Below are 15,320 nucleotides of genomic sequence, written 5' to 3'. Positions count from 1 at the left end.
TGTTTATCAGCATGGAGTTAGTTAACTATACACTGGTCCATCAATACAACAAAATACTATGACTATGATACTATTTTTCTTTCTTTCTTTTTTTTTTTCTGCAACAGAGTCCATAAGACTGTTCTATACATCAGTGTCTCTTTTGCTGTCTCGTACACAGGGTTATTGTTAGCATCTTTCTAAATTCCATATATATGCATTAGTATACTGTATTGGTGTTTTTCTTTCTGGCTTACTTCACTCTGTATAATAGGCTCCAGTTTCATCCACCTCATTAGAACTGATTCAAATGTATTCTTTTTAATGGCTGAGTAATACTTCATTGTGTATATGTACCACAGCTTTCTTATCCATTCATCTGCTGATGGACATCTAGGTTGCTTCCATGTCCTGGCTATTATAAACAGTGCTGCGATGAACATTGGGGTACACGTGTCTCTTTCCCTTCTGGTTTCCTCAGTGTGTATGCCCAGCAGTGGGATTGCTGGATCATAAGGCAGTTCTATTTCCAGTTTTTTAAGGAATCTCTACACTGTTCTCCATAGTGGCTGTACTAGTTTGCATTCCCACCAACAGTGTAAGAGGGTTCCCTTTTCTCCACCCCCTCTCCAGCATTTATTGCTTGTAGACTTTTGGATCGCAGCCATTCTGACTGGTGTGAAATGGTACCTCATAGTGGTTTTGATTTGCATTTCTCTGATAATGAGTGATGTTGAGCATCTTTTCATGTGTTTGTTAGCCATCTGTATGTCTTCTTTGGAGAAATGTCTATTTAGTTCTTTGGCCCATTTTTTGATTGGGTCATTTATTTTTCTGGAGTTGAGCTGTAGGAGTTGCATGTATATTTTTGAGATTAGTTGTTTGTCAGTTGCTTCATTTGCTATTATTTTCTCCCATTCTGAAGGCTGCCTTTTCACCTTGCTAATAGTTTCCTTTGATGTGCAGAAGCTTTTAAGTTTAATTAGGTCCCATTTGTTTATTTTTGCTTTTATTTCCGATATTCTGGGAGGTGGGTCATAGAGGATCCTGCTGTGATGTATGTCAGAGAGTGTTTTGCCTATGTTCTCCTCTAGGAGTTTTATAGTTTCTGGTCTTACATTTAGATCTTTAACCCATTTTGAGTTTATTTTTGTGTATGGTGTTAGAAAGTGTTCTAGTTTCATTCTTTTGCAAGTGGTTGACCAGATTTCCCAGCACCACTTGTTAAATAGATTGTCTTTAATCCATTGTATATTCTTGCCTCCTTTGTCAAAGATAAGGTGTCCATATGTGCGTGGATTTATCTCTGGGCTTTCTATTTTGTTCCATTGATCTATATTTCTGTCTTTGTGCCAGTACCATACTGTCTTGATAACTGTGGCTTTGTAGTAGAGCCTGAAGGATACTATTTTTCAGAAAAAGAAAGAAAAGCTCTCTGCACATACTATGGAAAGATCTCAAAGTTCTAACAATGATGAAATGAAAACATTATGGCACACTGCATATCCGTGTTCATGGCAGCACAATTCACAATAGCTAAGAGGTGGAAGCAACCCCAAAATCCATCCATGGATGAATTAACAAAATGTAATAGAATATTATTCAGCCTTTAACAGAAGGAAATTCTTATACATGCCGCAACATGGAGGAATCTTGATGATATTAGGCTAAATGAAATAAGCTTGTCACAAAATGATGCTGTATGATTCCACTTATATGAGGTATCAAAAGTAGTGAAATTCATGGAAGTAGAGACTGAATGATAGTTGTCTGGTGCTTGAGGATGGAGAGAGGAGGAAGTTGTTTAATAGCTATAGAGTTCAGCTTTGCAATGAAAAAATTCTGGGGATTGGCTCCATAATAATGTCAATTCAGTTTTCATTCCAAACTCAAAGAAAGGCAATGCCAAAAAAAGTTCAAGCTACCATACAACTGCACTCATTTCACATGCTAGCAAGGTAATGCTCAAACTCCTTCAAGCTAGGCTTCAGCAGTATGTGAACTGAGAACTTTCAGATGTACAAGCTGGTATTTAGAAAAGGCAGAGGAACCAGAGATCAAACTGCCAACAATCATTGAATCACAGGCAAAACAAGAGAATTCCAAGAAAACATTTACTTCTGCCTCATTGACTACACTAAAGCCTTTGACTGTGTGGATCACAACAAACTATGGAAAATTCTTCAAGAGATGGGAATATCAGACCACCTTACCTGTCTCCTAAGAAACCTGCATGTAGGTCAAGAAACACAGTTAGAACCAGACATGAACAACAGACTGGTTCAAAATTGGGAAAGGAATACATCAAGGCTGTATTCTGTCATCCTGCTTATTTATATTTATATGCAGAGTACATACATCATGTGAAATGCTGGGCTGGATGACTCACAAGCCAGAGTCAAGATTGCCAGTAGAAATATCAACCATCTCAGGTATGCAGATGATATCACTCTAATGGCAGAAAGCAAAGAGGAACTGAAGAGCCCCTTGATGAGGGTGAAGAAGGAAAGTGAAAAAGCTGCCCTAAAACTCAACATTCAAAAAACTATGATCATGGCTTCTGGTCCCATCACTTCATGGCAAATAGATTTCTTGGGTTCCAAAGTCACTGCAGATGGTGACTGCAGTTATGAAATTAAAAGACGCTTGCTCCTTGGAAGAAAAGCTATGACAAACCTAGACAGCCTTATCAAAAAGCAGAGATATCACTTTGCTAACAAAGGTCCATATAGTCAAAGCTATGGTTTTTTCAGTAGTCATGTACAGATGTGAGAGCTGGACCATAAAGAAGGCTGAGAGCCAAAGAATTGATGCTTTTGAATCATGGTTCTGGAGAGACTCTTGAGAGCCCCTTGGATAGCAAGGAGATCAAACGAGTCAATCCTAAAGGACATCAACCCTAAATATTCATTGGAAAGACTGATACTGAAACTCTAACACTTTGGCCACCTGATGTGAAGAGCCAACTCACTGGAAAAGACCGTGATGCTGGGAAATATTGAGGGCGGGAGGAGAAGGGGACGACAGAGGATGAAATGGCTGGATGGCATCACCGACTCAATGGACATGAGTTTGAGAAAGCTCAGGAGATAGTGGAGGACAGAGGACGCTGGTGTGCTGCAGTTTATGGGGTCACAAAGAGTTGGACGTGACTTAGCGACTGAACAGCAACAGCATTACTAAACTGTACACTAAAAATGGTTAAGATGGTAAATGTCATGTTGTGTTTTTTCCACAATAAAATCATCATAGTATAGAGTATGAAAACTTCAAGGTAAAAATGCTGCTGCTGCTTCTAAGTCACTTCAGTTGTGTCTGACTCTGCACAACCCCATAGACGGCAGCCCACCAGGCTCCCTCATCCCTGGGATTCTCCAGGCAAGAACACTGGAGTGGGTTGCTATTTCCTTCTGCAATGAATGAAAGTGAAAAGTGAAACTGAAGTTGCTCAGTCATGTCTGACTCTTAGCAACCCCATGGACTGCAGCCTTCCAGGCTCCTCCATCCATGGGATTTTCCAGGCAAGAGTACTGGAGTGGAGTGCCATTGCTTTCTCCAAGGTAAAAATAAATGGGTTCAAAATATAGATGGATTTGTAGTTACTTGAATTTGCACAAATGGTATGATATACATAGGAATATATCAATAGTGTGCATACTCAGTCACTCAGTCATGTCTGACTCTTTGCAATCCCATGGACTCCAGGCTCTGCTGTCCATAGAATTTTCCAGGCAAGAATACTGGAGTGGGTAGCCATTTCCTTCTCCAGGGGATCTTTCCAACCCAGGGATCAAATCTGTATCTCTCACATCTCTTGCATTGGCAGGTGGATTCTTTTACTACCAGCACCATCTGGGAAGCCCCATACCAATAGTAGTCCTAAGTGGGTAGAATTTGGAACCTGTAGATGTGGGAATCAGCACTGGGAGGGAGATTTTACACTGGAGAGTTGTTTTATATTCCATTTTTTAAACCATGAGGCTGTACTACTAATTCATTAAAAATAAAATGAAGAAACTCAAACAGTGAATAGATGGTGTTTATCCTCCCCAGAATCCATCTCACATTTCTCAGTAAGACAGGTTATGTGTCTGATAGAGTCCAAAATATTTCTATTTACCAATAGAACCTATTTACTGACTAATACGCAGAATAATGACTGCCTCCTCATCCTAGAACCTGTGACTATGTTTCTTTCCAAGACAAGCGGGAATTAATTGTGGATGGAATTAAGGTGACTTAAGATAAGGAGGTTATTCTGGATTATCCAGTGGGCTTAATATCATCACAAGTTCTCTTACAAGGGGAAGAGAGGCAGGAGAGGGAGACAGAGGGACATGATGGAAGACTCTACCTGCTGTTGCTGGCTTTGAAGATGGAGGAAGGGGCCACAATCCAAGGGATGGGGAGGCCTCCAGAAGCTGGAAAATGAGAAGGAATGGAGTCTTCTCTAGAATTTCTGGAAGGAACCCAGACCTGCCAACACCTTGATTTTAGACCAGTGAGACCTGGGTAGGACTTCTGACCTACAGGGGTACAAGATAAAAAACTTGCTTTTTGTTTTTGAAGTTTGAACTTCTAAAAATTTATTTATTTATTACTGAAGTATAATTGATTTACAGTGTTATTTGAGTTTCAGTTGCACAGCAGTGATTCAGATATGGGTATGTGTGTGTACGTGTATACATACATATATATATATGCTTTTTCAGATTCTTTTCCCATATAGGTTATTACAAAATATTGAGTATAGTTCCCTGTGCTATACAATAGGTCCTTTTGTGTATCCATTTTATATATACTTGGGTATCTGTTACTTTTAAGTCATGAAGTCTATAGTCTTTTGTTACAGCTCTCACAGGACACAGTGACTGTGGAGTGGTTTGAGGGCACAAAATTACAACTCTGATTAGTCTCTCTAGAAATTTAAGTGTTTATTCATTTTATGCCAATTAAATTTGGACAAAGATGAATAGAAAAAAATTCCAGGGATATTGGCACATCGTCATCTATTCTTGCCTGGAAAATCCCATGGATGGAGGAGCCTGGAAGGCTGCAGTCCATGGGGTCGCTAGGAGTCGGACACGACTGAGTGACTTCACTTTCACTTTTCACTTTCATGCATTGGAGAAGGAAATGGCAACCCACTCCAGTGTTCTTGCCTGGAGAATCCCAGGGACGGGGGAGCCTGGTGGGCTTCCGTCTATGGGGTCGCACAGAGTCAGACACGACTGAAGCGACTTAGCAGCAGCAGCAGCAGCAGCATCTATTCTTTAATTTAGGAAAGAAAACTGAAATCAGAGGGATTCTATCCCTTTGAGAATAACATCACATTTTCCTATTCTCCTAATTGTGTGATTTTACCTCTTTCTTAATCCTTGGGTGGGGGGGGGGGGGAATGTGTCACTACTCAATCAACAAATAGAAAATACAAAGGAACAAGAATCACCTTGAAATTAAATACAAATCAGGACATGTCTAGGTTGGAATCTTTTTTCACAAATTGAGCTAATTTGTAGTTTTTCCTTGGTGTCAGACACAATGCTTTAATTCCGAAAACCTTATCAAATAGGAATGATAGTATCCCCACTTTATTGATGATAAACCCAAAGCTTAAAACAGCTGAATAATTTTTCCGAGATACTCAGGTTTAAACCCATGTCTGTTGACTCAGAGCCCATGTTCTTAAGCACCGAGGTTCCCTGCTCTTGCACCCTACTTCCTTTCCTCCTGGCTGTCCCCAGAAGCTCTGCCATTCGCATCTTGCTTCTCTAACACCTGGCCTCTCCCTATGATGTATTTCTCACCATAGATTTTATCACGTTATCTTTTTCCATCACATTTAGTCTCTGAAATCGTTGATCCCTATTTTGCTAATATCACCTCTACTCTTTACTGCTTTCAACATAGATTTAATATACTATTGTACTTTCAGTGTTCGTGAGTGAGTGATCGTGCTTTGCTTTCTTTGTTTGTTTGCTTGTTTTTAAGTCTGATCATTTAAAATAATTCTATATTGAAGCTTATTTGCCCTTTCATCTCGATTCATAGAAACATAGGAAAACACAAAGTAAATACTTTCTAATTTTTTCCTGTTTCCTGTGTCAGATTCCCTCTCTCACTCAAATTCATGGCATCTTTTGAAGTCTCTTGGGTTCTACATTCCACAGAAGAGAAGATAGCTCTATTAGTACAAAATGTTAAGAACTAACAATTCCCCAACTTCCATATGGAGAGTGGAGGCATCTCCCCAGTGGATCCTGACTTACAAGGACCACCCAGGTCTGAGTCTAACCAGCATGATCTAATGAAGCTTTCCTGAACTAAAAAAAGGACTGTGTACTGCTTCCTGCTCTTCTGATTCAGTGCAAAGCAATTTGTCCTTTCATATTAGAAGTTGTTTGCACTTTTTCCTCTTTAATTTTGTCAAAATTTTAGCAGAAGCATGAAAAATATAGTCGCCAGAGTGCATTAATTACTGAAGCTTTCTGTTTATATGCCTTCTTGAAGCCTACTTCACATACAGCAATTTCATTGACCGTCTGTCTGCTTTCAGCCGTTGCCTCATTGCCCAACAGGACATCTTTAAGGACATGGGGAAAGAAGGAGTGATGAAGTTTCTATAAATGGATGCACACTGTGTGTGTATGCTCTACTCTGTCTTAGCATTTACTAATATACCTTTGAGGTAAGGATCCACGTAGGACAAAGGGCCCGGGTAGGTGTCTCTTACTCCCCCTCCTCCCCTCCACTCCTCTCTCCTGCAGGGCCAGGCTCTTCTGACTCACAGGGTGCAGTCTTCACTTGCCACTGTTATTTTTACCACATGCTCTTGTCTGGGCTTGGTTTCTAGACAAATTCAGACTATCAAAACGTTGATAGTTCTTCTTGCTTTTTCGTGCTCTCATTACCTTGTAATTCACTGTAACCTTTCATTGTTCTTGCAATGAAAGTGAGAAGAGGGAATGAGGACCACTCACAAAAACCAGAAGTCAGCTCCAGGAAGATAATCCTTCTCATCTTCAGCAGGAGCTGCCATCTCTGAACACCACTTTTCCATCCCTAGCTACTTGCTCTATTTTCTCTTATCTTCCTCTTCACTCCTTTTTCCATTTCCATTTCTTCCTCTTCTTTACTCCTTGTCCATTTCTTTCTGAAGCCCACGTAGGCTCTGTCCTCACAGCAACAAAGATTTTCTGTGTTTAGGTGGCAATTCTGTTCTGTTCCCTATTGCTTGTCATCTTGAATTGCAGGCCTCTGAAACTGGCACTGGTTGCCTGTCTCCCATTCAGCACCGTGAGCACTCTGCTTATATGTAACCCCCTTTCATCCTAAAGGGTGCACATGGTGTTCCTTCCAGGAGGTCCTGCTGTACTCTTTTCTCCATCCTACTGTGCTTTTCCCGACTGTAGGTTATATTCAGATGATTTACTGAGCCTCATCTGTAACCTATGATTTCTATATACTCACTGAGAACCTTCTGTATCCCTAAATGAAAAGCACTTGGCAAGGAGTTAACCTTATCTTTCCTTTGCCACAATTCTATTTCATGCCTGTGTCAATGAAACCAACTCCTCAACTGTCTGCTCCTTTTACTGAACCATCCCATATGTCACAATATCTTCTTAAGAGATCATAGAATCTCTGATCCTTAGGATTGAAAAGGATCTTAAACTAATTTAGTTATATATAATGACATGAGGATAAAATGACATAAACTTAAACAATTATGATGTGAAATTAAATATACAATATGACCTTGTGAGTGTGTGTATGTGTGTGTGTGTGTCCTGAAGGACGCAGACATCACAGTGGTAACAGGGTTGTCTGCGGGTGGTACAGTTACTGTCGTTATTAACCTTCTTTCCTACACTCACATTTTCTTTAATAAGTAATACAATAAATAATAGGAAACACTGGAGAATCATTTTTTTAATTCCAAGGGGACATTTTTTCCACCTAGAATTCTATACCAATCAAATTAATTATCAATAGCACACTAGAATGCAGACGTGTCAGACATGAAACCACTGAAAAATTTATCTTCAATTTGTCCTTTTAGGAAGCTCGGTGAAAATGATTACAAAACAAGGGCGTAAGCCAATGAAACAGAAGACATAGGATGTAGGAAACAAACAAACAAAAAAAACTGAAAAAGTCTTTGAAAAAATAACTATTAATAGGAACGGGGACATGAAAATAGTCATGGAAAGAAATCACCTTAGAAAGAAAGGAAAGCCTGAAAGGGAGAGCTTTTGTTTTGCTTTTTCCTTAGGAAGAAATAATTACGAAGAAATTAGCTCTGTGTCCCTAGATGTCATTTTCAATGGATAGAGTCAGTCACATGCTTAGTCATGCAGCATGTATTATGTGTCACAGGACTTGCTGCTCAGAACAGAGAACTAAAAAAAAATCTGTTTTTATGTAGCATAAGAAGATAATGGCTATTATCTCCTTTAACTGCCCCCACAGCCCATTTTACAAGTGAAATCTTTTCTAATTCAGAGGCTTTGCTCAAGGTTGCCAATCAACAAGTGCCAGGGGCTGACACTGAAACATGGACTTAAAGCCTGTATTGTCTTTCCTCTGTTCAAAGTTTTTTGTTTCTTCTTTGGGTGGGGGTGGGAGAAAAGTCTTTGCTAGGAAATCTGCTTTCTTAGAATTGTATACTTAGCAAAAAGGGTGAGGAAAAGAATTTTTAAATCTCTCCTGGCTGACCATTTTGCAGACGATGTGTCTGGATAAATCTGCACCTGATCATCTATGACAACCCGCTCTTGTACAGATGGGACGCCCAGCAGATGATGCTGTGGCCCACAGCCTGAATTACTGCCGCACTTCCCAAAGTGTCTGCTCAGCACAACTGCAAGTGGGAAATAAACTTGTAAACCATTGTCAGTGATGTAGCTCAAAGACTTTATATACTGAAATATCTTTAAAGTTGTTTTTCATTGCAGTCTGCCCTTTTTCAGTGGGCAGAATTCATTTTCTCTTTAAGTGTGCTCGGTGAGGGCAAGACAGAAGGTGAAAGGAAGATGAGGGTCTGATTTCCTGGTGTCCTGTGTGAAATATTCAATACACTCTCTTCTTCAAAGTAAGGATCACTCTCTTTTTTCCTTTCTTCACCTCACATGCCCTCACCTCACCACACCACACAAAACACCTTCTCCAATAGTCTGTCACTCTCAGGCAAGCCACTCCAAGGTACCAAAACTCTGTATCCAACTGGGAAAGACTTGCTGGGTATGGACAGGTGTGTGGCCTCACTGGTGTTAAGTTTGGCACAAGCCCCCAGCCAACCTCAGGTTAGGTTAGCACAGGAGTTTCAGGTTTCAACTCTGCAAACCAGGAACTGCCTGGGTTCTAACCCCCAGCTGCATCTCCACGAAGCTCTGTGACTCTAAACAAGCTATGTAATTTCTCTGTGCCTTGACTTTCTCTAAAGTAGGAATGATAACAATAGCCCTTTCTTTGTAGGATTTTCAGTTCAGTCCAGTTCAGTGACTCAGTCGTGTCCGACTCTTTGTGGTCCCATGGACTGCATCCCGCCAGGCTTCCCTGTCCACCACTAACTCCCAGAGCTTACTCAAACTTGTATGTCCATTGAGTTGGTGATGCCATCCAACCATCTCATCCTCTGTCATCCCCTTCTCCTCCTGCCTTCAGCCATTCCCAGCAGCAGGGTCTTTTCAAATGAGTTGGTTCTTTGCATCAGGTGGCCAAAGTATTGGAGTTTCAGCTTCAGCATCTATTGATTTCCTTTAGGATGGACTGGTTGGATCTCCTTGCTGTCCAAGGGACTCTCAAGAGTCTTCTGCAACACCACAGTTCAAAAGTATCAATTCTTCATCACTCAGCCTTCTTCTTTAGAGTCCAACTCTAACATCCATACATGACTACTGGAAAAACCACAGTTTTGACTATATGGACATTTGTTGGCAAAGTAATGTCTCTGCTTTTTAATATGCTGTCTAAATTGGTCATAACTTTTCTTCCAAGGAGCAAGGATCTTTTAATTTCATGGCTGCAGTCATCATCTGCAGTGATTCTGGGGCCCCCCAAAAAAATAAAGTCTGTCACTGTTTCCACTGTTTCCTCATCTATTTGCCATGAAGTGATGGGACAGAGAGTGTAACAGGCAGGAAGGCCAGGGGGGTCTCCAAAGGGATGAAATAGGCTTCTAGACATTTTTCTCTCTCCCTTAAGTGGCAGGAGGAAACAAGTATTAGATTTTTCCCCCCTTTCTCTATATAAATTTAAAAAGAGGGTTCTCTTAAAATTCTATGTTGCCATGATGACACCTGGCTCCAGCTGAACTTAACTTTTCTCAACCTTGAGCTAACCAATGCATTTTTTTAATGGAAACGTTTATCTTAAGCTTTGTTAATGAACTATGTATTTATCCTAGACTCTGTCTTTCTTCAAGTCAGTTCCACCTAAAACTCAGAACCCACTTGACAAATCTGTATGTTTTACTCACACATTGTTCTCCTAATCTATGTTAATGAAACTATATATTTACTTAGAAACCTGCCTTTCTTCAAGATTCATGTCAATCAATTCATGGCCCGGGATGACTCACCTGGTGCCAATGTTCTCTTAAAATGCATGTTGTAGGTGTTGGGCCTGGTGCCAGTCTCTGAGTTGTGAAACATTTCCTTTCTCTAATTAGCAGAATCCTATATAACATCTGGCTAAAGACTAGCAGTGGGGCACTCTTTATGCCCCCTTCTGATGTCTATGTCAGAAGTCTTCTCTATTTCTTTTATACTTTAATAAAACTTTATTACAAAAAAGCTCTGAGCAATCAAGGCTTGTCACTGGCCCCGGATTGAATTCTTCTCCTCCAGAGGCCAAGAATCCCAGCATATTTCGTGGTTGAGCAATAACCTTTCAGGACCAGATGCCATGATCTTAGTTTTCTGAATGTTGAGTTTTAATCCAACATTTTCACTCTCCTCTTTCACTTTCATCAGGTTCCCCAGGTGGCACAGTGGTAAAAAATCCACCTGCCAATGCAGGCGCTGCAGGAGACTTGGGCTCAATCCCTGGGTTGGGAAGATCCCCTGGAGGAGGGCATGGTAACCCACTCCAGTATTCTCATCCGGATAATCCCATGAACAGAGGAGCTTGGCTCAGCTACCGTCCATGAAGTCGCAAAGAGACACGACTGAGCCGCTAAGGACACGTGCACAGATGCAAAGTGAGGTCGTATATGTAGAGTACAACTGTTAAAGCATGTGGGTGATGGGGGGGAGGGTAGCAGTTAATCAACTTTCTTTTCTCCTGCCATCCTAGCCTCAAAATAACATGCCCTAGGATTTCAACAGATTCCCAGAGTATGATCTGTCTCCATGTAATTGACTCTGGATTTGATAAGCAATCAGTTTTCATTCTCAACTCTTCTCCCTGATCAGACACCATGTCCTCTTTAGAAACACACTCAGCTCTAAGGCCTCAGGTCAAGTCCCCTGACCCTGCTGGCACTAAACCAGCAGACTCCAAACACTTCTTTCCTGTCCAAGAATGAGCACCTTTTTCATTCTATAGCTGTTCCTCCCCTGGTACTTCACAAAACTGCTAACTTGGAAATCTGTGGCAGGATGCTGGCAAAAATTTGTTTGGTAACTTCCTCAAACTTATACATTATTAAGAGTTTTGAAATGGCCAAATGAGGTTTCCAAAAGGAAAATATTTTCTCTTCAAAGCCAGAAAATTGCAACTATTGTTCTATGTCAGCTGTCTGGGCTACTGTGTCTTCAGCTTGAACACAACAGATGATTCCCCGATTTACAAACCTCCTCCGTGGGCCTCCAGGGCAGTCTGAATCCTCTGGGTTTGCTAATTGGGGATTAGGAGGTAAACCGGTGTCCAAACTGCTTTTAACCTACAAGGACTCCGAAAACCAAAACCAACAATACCTGTGAAGGAAAGGAAACCTACCTTTTCTTTAAAGATTGGCGCTCTGCCAGAATCCAGCCTAGGCCTGTCTCTATCTTCCTCCGTTTCTCTTTCCTCTACTCTTCTCTCCTCACTTTACACACATTCACGGCTTAATAACCAACTCTAAACGCACAGACCTGTGGGAGAAAGGTAGCCCCCACCCTCTCCTTCCTTTCCAAGGAAGAGGAACGCTCACCTCAAGAATGGCGCCCCGCCGTGAGTAAGCAGAATGATGGCGTCTGCAAAGACCAGTTCCCTGGGAGACTCATGGTTTCTTTCTTTCTCTTGGCTTAACTGTTAAAGACCAATTGGCCGTCACTGGGGAGGAGAGGCTTGGAGCTTTGGCCCCTTGCTCTGCCTCTCCTCTCCGTGCAGCTGACCTGGTCCGTTGCTGCAAGGCCTGCCACTTTAAAGTAGCCCAGGCCTCGCCCTGCTGCTGCTGTTGACTTCCGTCTTCCGCCGGACTTTCACCTTTCTCTTCACTCTGATTGGCCCCAGGTGTAGATACTTAATGGCAACCCACTCCAGTACTCTTCCCTGGAAAATCCCATGGACAGAGGAGCCTGGTAGGCTACAGTTCATGGGGTTGAAAAGAGTTGGATACAACTGAGCGACTTCACTTTCACTTTCTCTCTGAGCTTCTCTCCTTTTCTCTTTCTGCCATAGGGCACCTGAGCTATGGCAGCTACTAAAGTTGGGTCCTTGTTTGGTTAAGCAAAAGGACTTGGGGACAAACACCATTTAAAATATTTTTCTTTAAAGTTTGATTTTCAAATGTCCTTTTTACTGCTCGTTCTTTCTCCCTCTGGATCTGATGGATGTTTTCTACTTGTATTTTGCATGAAACAAATGGAAAATTATTAGCTTAAAAGAATATGGTTGCAGTGGAAACCTCTGAGATTTTTACTTCCTAGCATCCATTCGCTTTTTTCCAGGAAAGAGTTATCTAGTTTATCTCTGGGAAGCTACCCTCTTTTCTACCCTCCTATTCTTGGGGTGGGGCTCCTGTTTGCTGGAGCAAATGGCTCAGTCCTAGGTGATGAGTATTGCCCAGTCCTGGCCTCAGTGTTTCAGGGAGCACAAACCAATGAGACTTTTTTCTGAAACTGTTAGAAAATGGCTCTTTTCCACTGGACTTGAGATGGGAAGATACGATGTTAGAACTTTGACAGCCATCATCAATCACAAGGAAACAGACCGCCTGAGAGTGGAGCCAGTACACAGGATTATGTTAAGATATGGATGGAAAGGTACCTTGAGATTGAGCTACAGGACAGAGCATCCCTGCAGACAGCTCCACCTTTGAGTTTTTCATTTACAACCCATTAAATTCTTTCTTCTTAGGCCAGTTTGGATGAGATCACCCATCACTTAGAGCTTCCCTGGTGGCTCAGACGATAAAGAATCTGCCTGCAATGTGGGAGACCTGGGTTCGCTCCCTGGGTTGGGAAGATCTCCTGGAGGAAGAAATGGCAATCCACTCCAGTATTCTTGCTTGGAGAATTTCATGTACAGAGGAGCCTGGCAGGCTACAGTCCATAGGGTCGAAAAGAGTTGGACAGGATTGAGTGACTAATACCTTTTCACTTTTACTTTCTTTTCACCCAAAACTTAACAAGGGAGACTGCCAATTAAATAAGAGGGGTTCAATTCTAGTGTCTCTTGTTCAGTTTCCCAGTCTTCATCATTTAGTTTTGGGGTCCATGTCCACTTTAATCACAAGGGGGGCTGTGATTTTCTTTGGCCACTGTTTCTTGGGCTTTCATCTTTCCCACGTACTGTGAATGAAGCAGGGTCTGAGTATTCCTGGATTGCCTGGTGACAGTATCTTCTGGATACAACCAAAACGCCATTCCAACTTGATAATTCTTAGATTCACTTTTTCAGACCAGTCTTTCAGCTCTTACATTAAGATCTGTGATCCATTTTGAACTAATTCTTGTGTGTGGTGTGAGATATCAAGTAAAACCATTTTGTTGCTGAAGATATCTTAGTGTTGCAGATCATTTTTTTAAAAACAGGATTTTTCTTTCCCTATTCAATTGTCTTAGTGAAACCATTTACCACAGATTGGGACCTGAACCCATGTGCTGGGACTTGAATCCAGCCAAAACCCAGTTTGGGACTTGAACTCACATGGCTGGGACTTGAACACAGCCAAAACTCTGCCTGGGACTTGAACCCATGTGGCTGGAACTCAAACTCAGCCAAAACCTTATTTGGGACTCAAATCCACATAGCTGGAACTCAAATCCAGCCAAAACCCTGCTTGGGACATGAACCCACATGACTGGGACTCAAACCAGAACTCATGGTACCTGGTTTTAGGACCTAATGAAGCTCAGGTTCTTGATGTCTCATCACAGAAAGAGTTCAGTGAGAGACAAAGTGATAGGTAAGAAGTAGATTTATTCAGATTCAAAGAGAAGCACACTCCATAGAGTGTGGGCCATTGCAGAAGATGAGTGCAGCTGTGAAATATGGTGTGGTTAGTTTTAACAGGCCGGGTAATTTCATATGTTAATGAGTGGGAGGATTATTTCAACTATTTTGGGGAAGGGACTGAGATTTCCAGGATTTGGAGCACCGCCCACTCCTTGGTCTTTTAATAGTGCCTTGGAACTGTCATGGCACCTTTGGGTGTGTCATTTCACTTGCTGATTGAAGATCAAGGTCTACTCTTGTCTGGTCCCATTTGATTCTAATCAGTTTATGTTGTGTCCTTGGGCTATGTCATTCTTTCAAAAGTTGTGCCCTGCCCCTCTTCCTCCTGTTACATTAGCACCTTTGTTGAACATCACTGAATCATAAGTGTGAGCCTTTATTTCTGAACCCTCAATTCTACACTACTGATCTATAGTTCTATCCTTAATGTCAGTGACAAATTGACATTTGCCAAGGGCATTTGCCAGGCTTCTCAGATGGTGCTAGTGGTAAAGAACCCACCTGCCAATGCAGGAGACATAAGAGATGTGGATTTAATCCCTGGGTTGGGAAGATCTCCTGGAGGAGATGGTTGCATGGCAACCCACTCCAGCATCCTTGCCTGAAGAATCTCAGAGGAGATTCTTCCTCTGAGGAATCTCAGAGGAGCCTGGTGGGCTACAGTCCATAGGGCCGGCCACGAAGAGTTGGACATAACTGAAGTGAGAGACTTTATTTTTGGGGGCTCTAAAATCACTGCAGATGGTGACTGCAGTCATGAAATTGAAAGATGCTTGCTCCTTGAAGAAAAGCTATGACCAACCTAGACAGCATATTAAAAAGCAGAGACATTAGTTTGCCAACAAAGGTCCATATAGTCAAAGCTATGGTTTTTTCCAGTAGTCATGTATGGATGTGAGAATTGGACTCTAAAGAAAGCTGAGTGCCAAAGAATTGATGCTTTTAAACTGTGG

At 41.6% G+C, this 15,320-nt stretch overlaps 3 long non-coding RNA genes across 4 annotated transcripts in view; 1 reads left to right on the top strand and 2 right to left on the bottom strand.

The window, feature by feature from the left end:
- Nucleotides 1–12,121, bottom strand: part of LOC147378477 (uncharacterized) — a 97,845-nt gene extending 85,724 nt beyond the window's left edge. Inside the window, exon 1 of one of the 2 annotated variants that reach the window (XR_015147238.1) lies at nucleotides 11,923–12,121. This is a non-coding gene — a long non-coding RNA (uncharacterized LOC147378477). The remainder of the gene's footprint in view (nucleotides 1–11,922) is intronic. The other variant, XR_015147239.1, reaches the window with a different exon arrangement.
- LOC147378478 (uncharacterized) lies at nucleotides 4,895–9,691 on the bottom strand. Its single transcript, XR_015147248.1, has 2 exons — nucleotides 9,566–9,691; nucleotides 4,895–5,250 (listed from the first exon to the last, which is right to left on the bottom strand). It is a non-coding gene; the product is annotated as an uncharacterized LOC147378478 (long non-coding RNA).
- Nucleotides 12,122–12,895: 774 nt separating the features above from the next.
- On the top strand, nucleotides 12,896–13,394 carry LOC147378476 (uncharacterized). The gene is made up of 2 exons (XR_015147241.1): nucleotides 12,896–13,172; nucleotides 13,267–13,394. It is a non-coding gene; the product is annotated as an uncharacterized LOC147378476 (long non-coding RNA).
- Nucleotides 13,395–15,320: the final 1,926 nt, after the last annotated feature.

The sequence above is a fragment of the Bos grunniens genome, chromosome 2 (assembly GCF_055505025.1).
Source record: "Bos grunniens cultivar Pamir isolate PY7600 chromosome 2, Bosgru_T2T1.0, whole genome shotgun sequence".
Lineage (NCBI taxonomy): Eukaryota > Metazoa > Chordata > Mammalia > Artiodactyla > Bovidae > Bos > Bos grunniens.
This window is presented reverse-complemented; position numbering and strand designations above follow the sequence as displayed.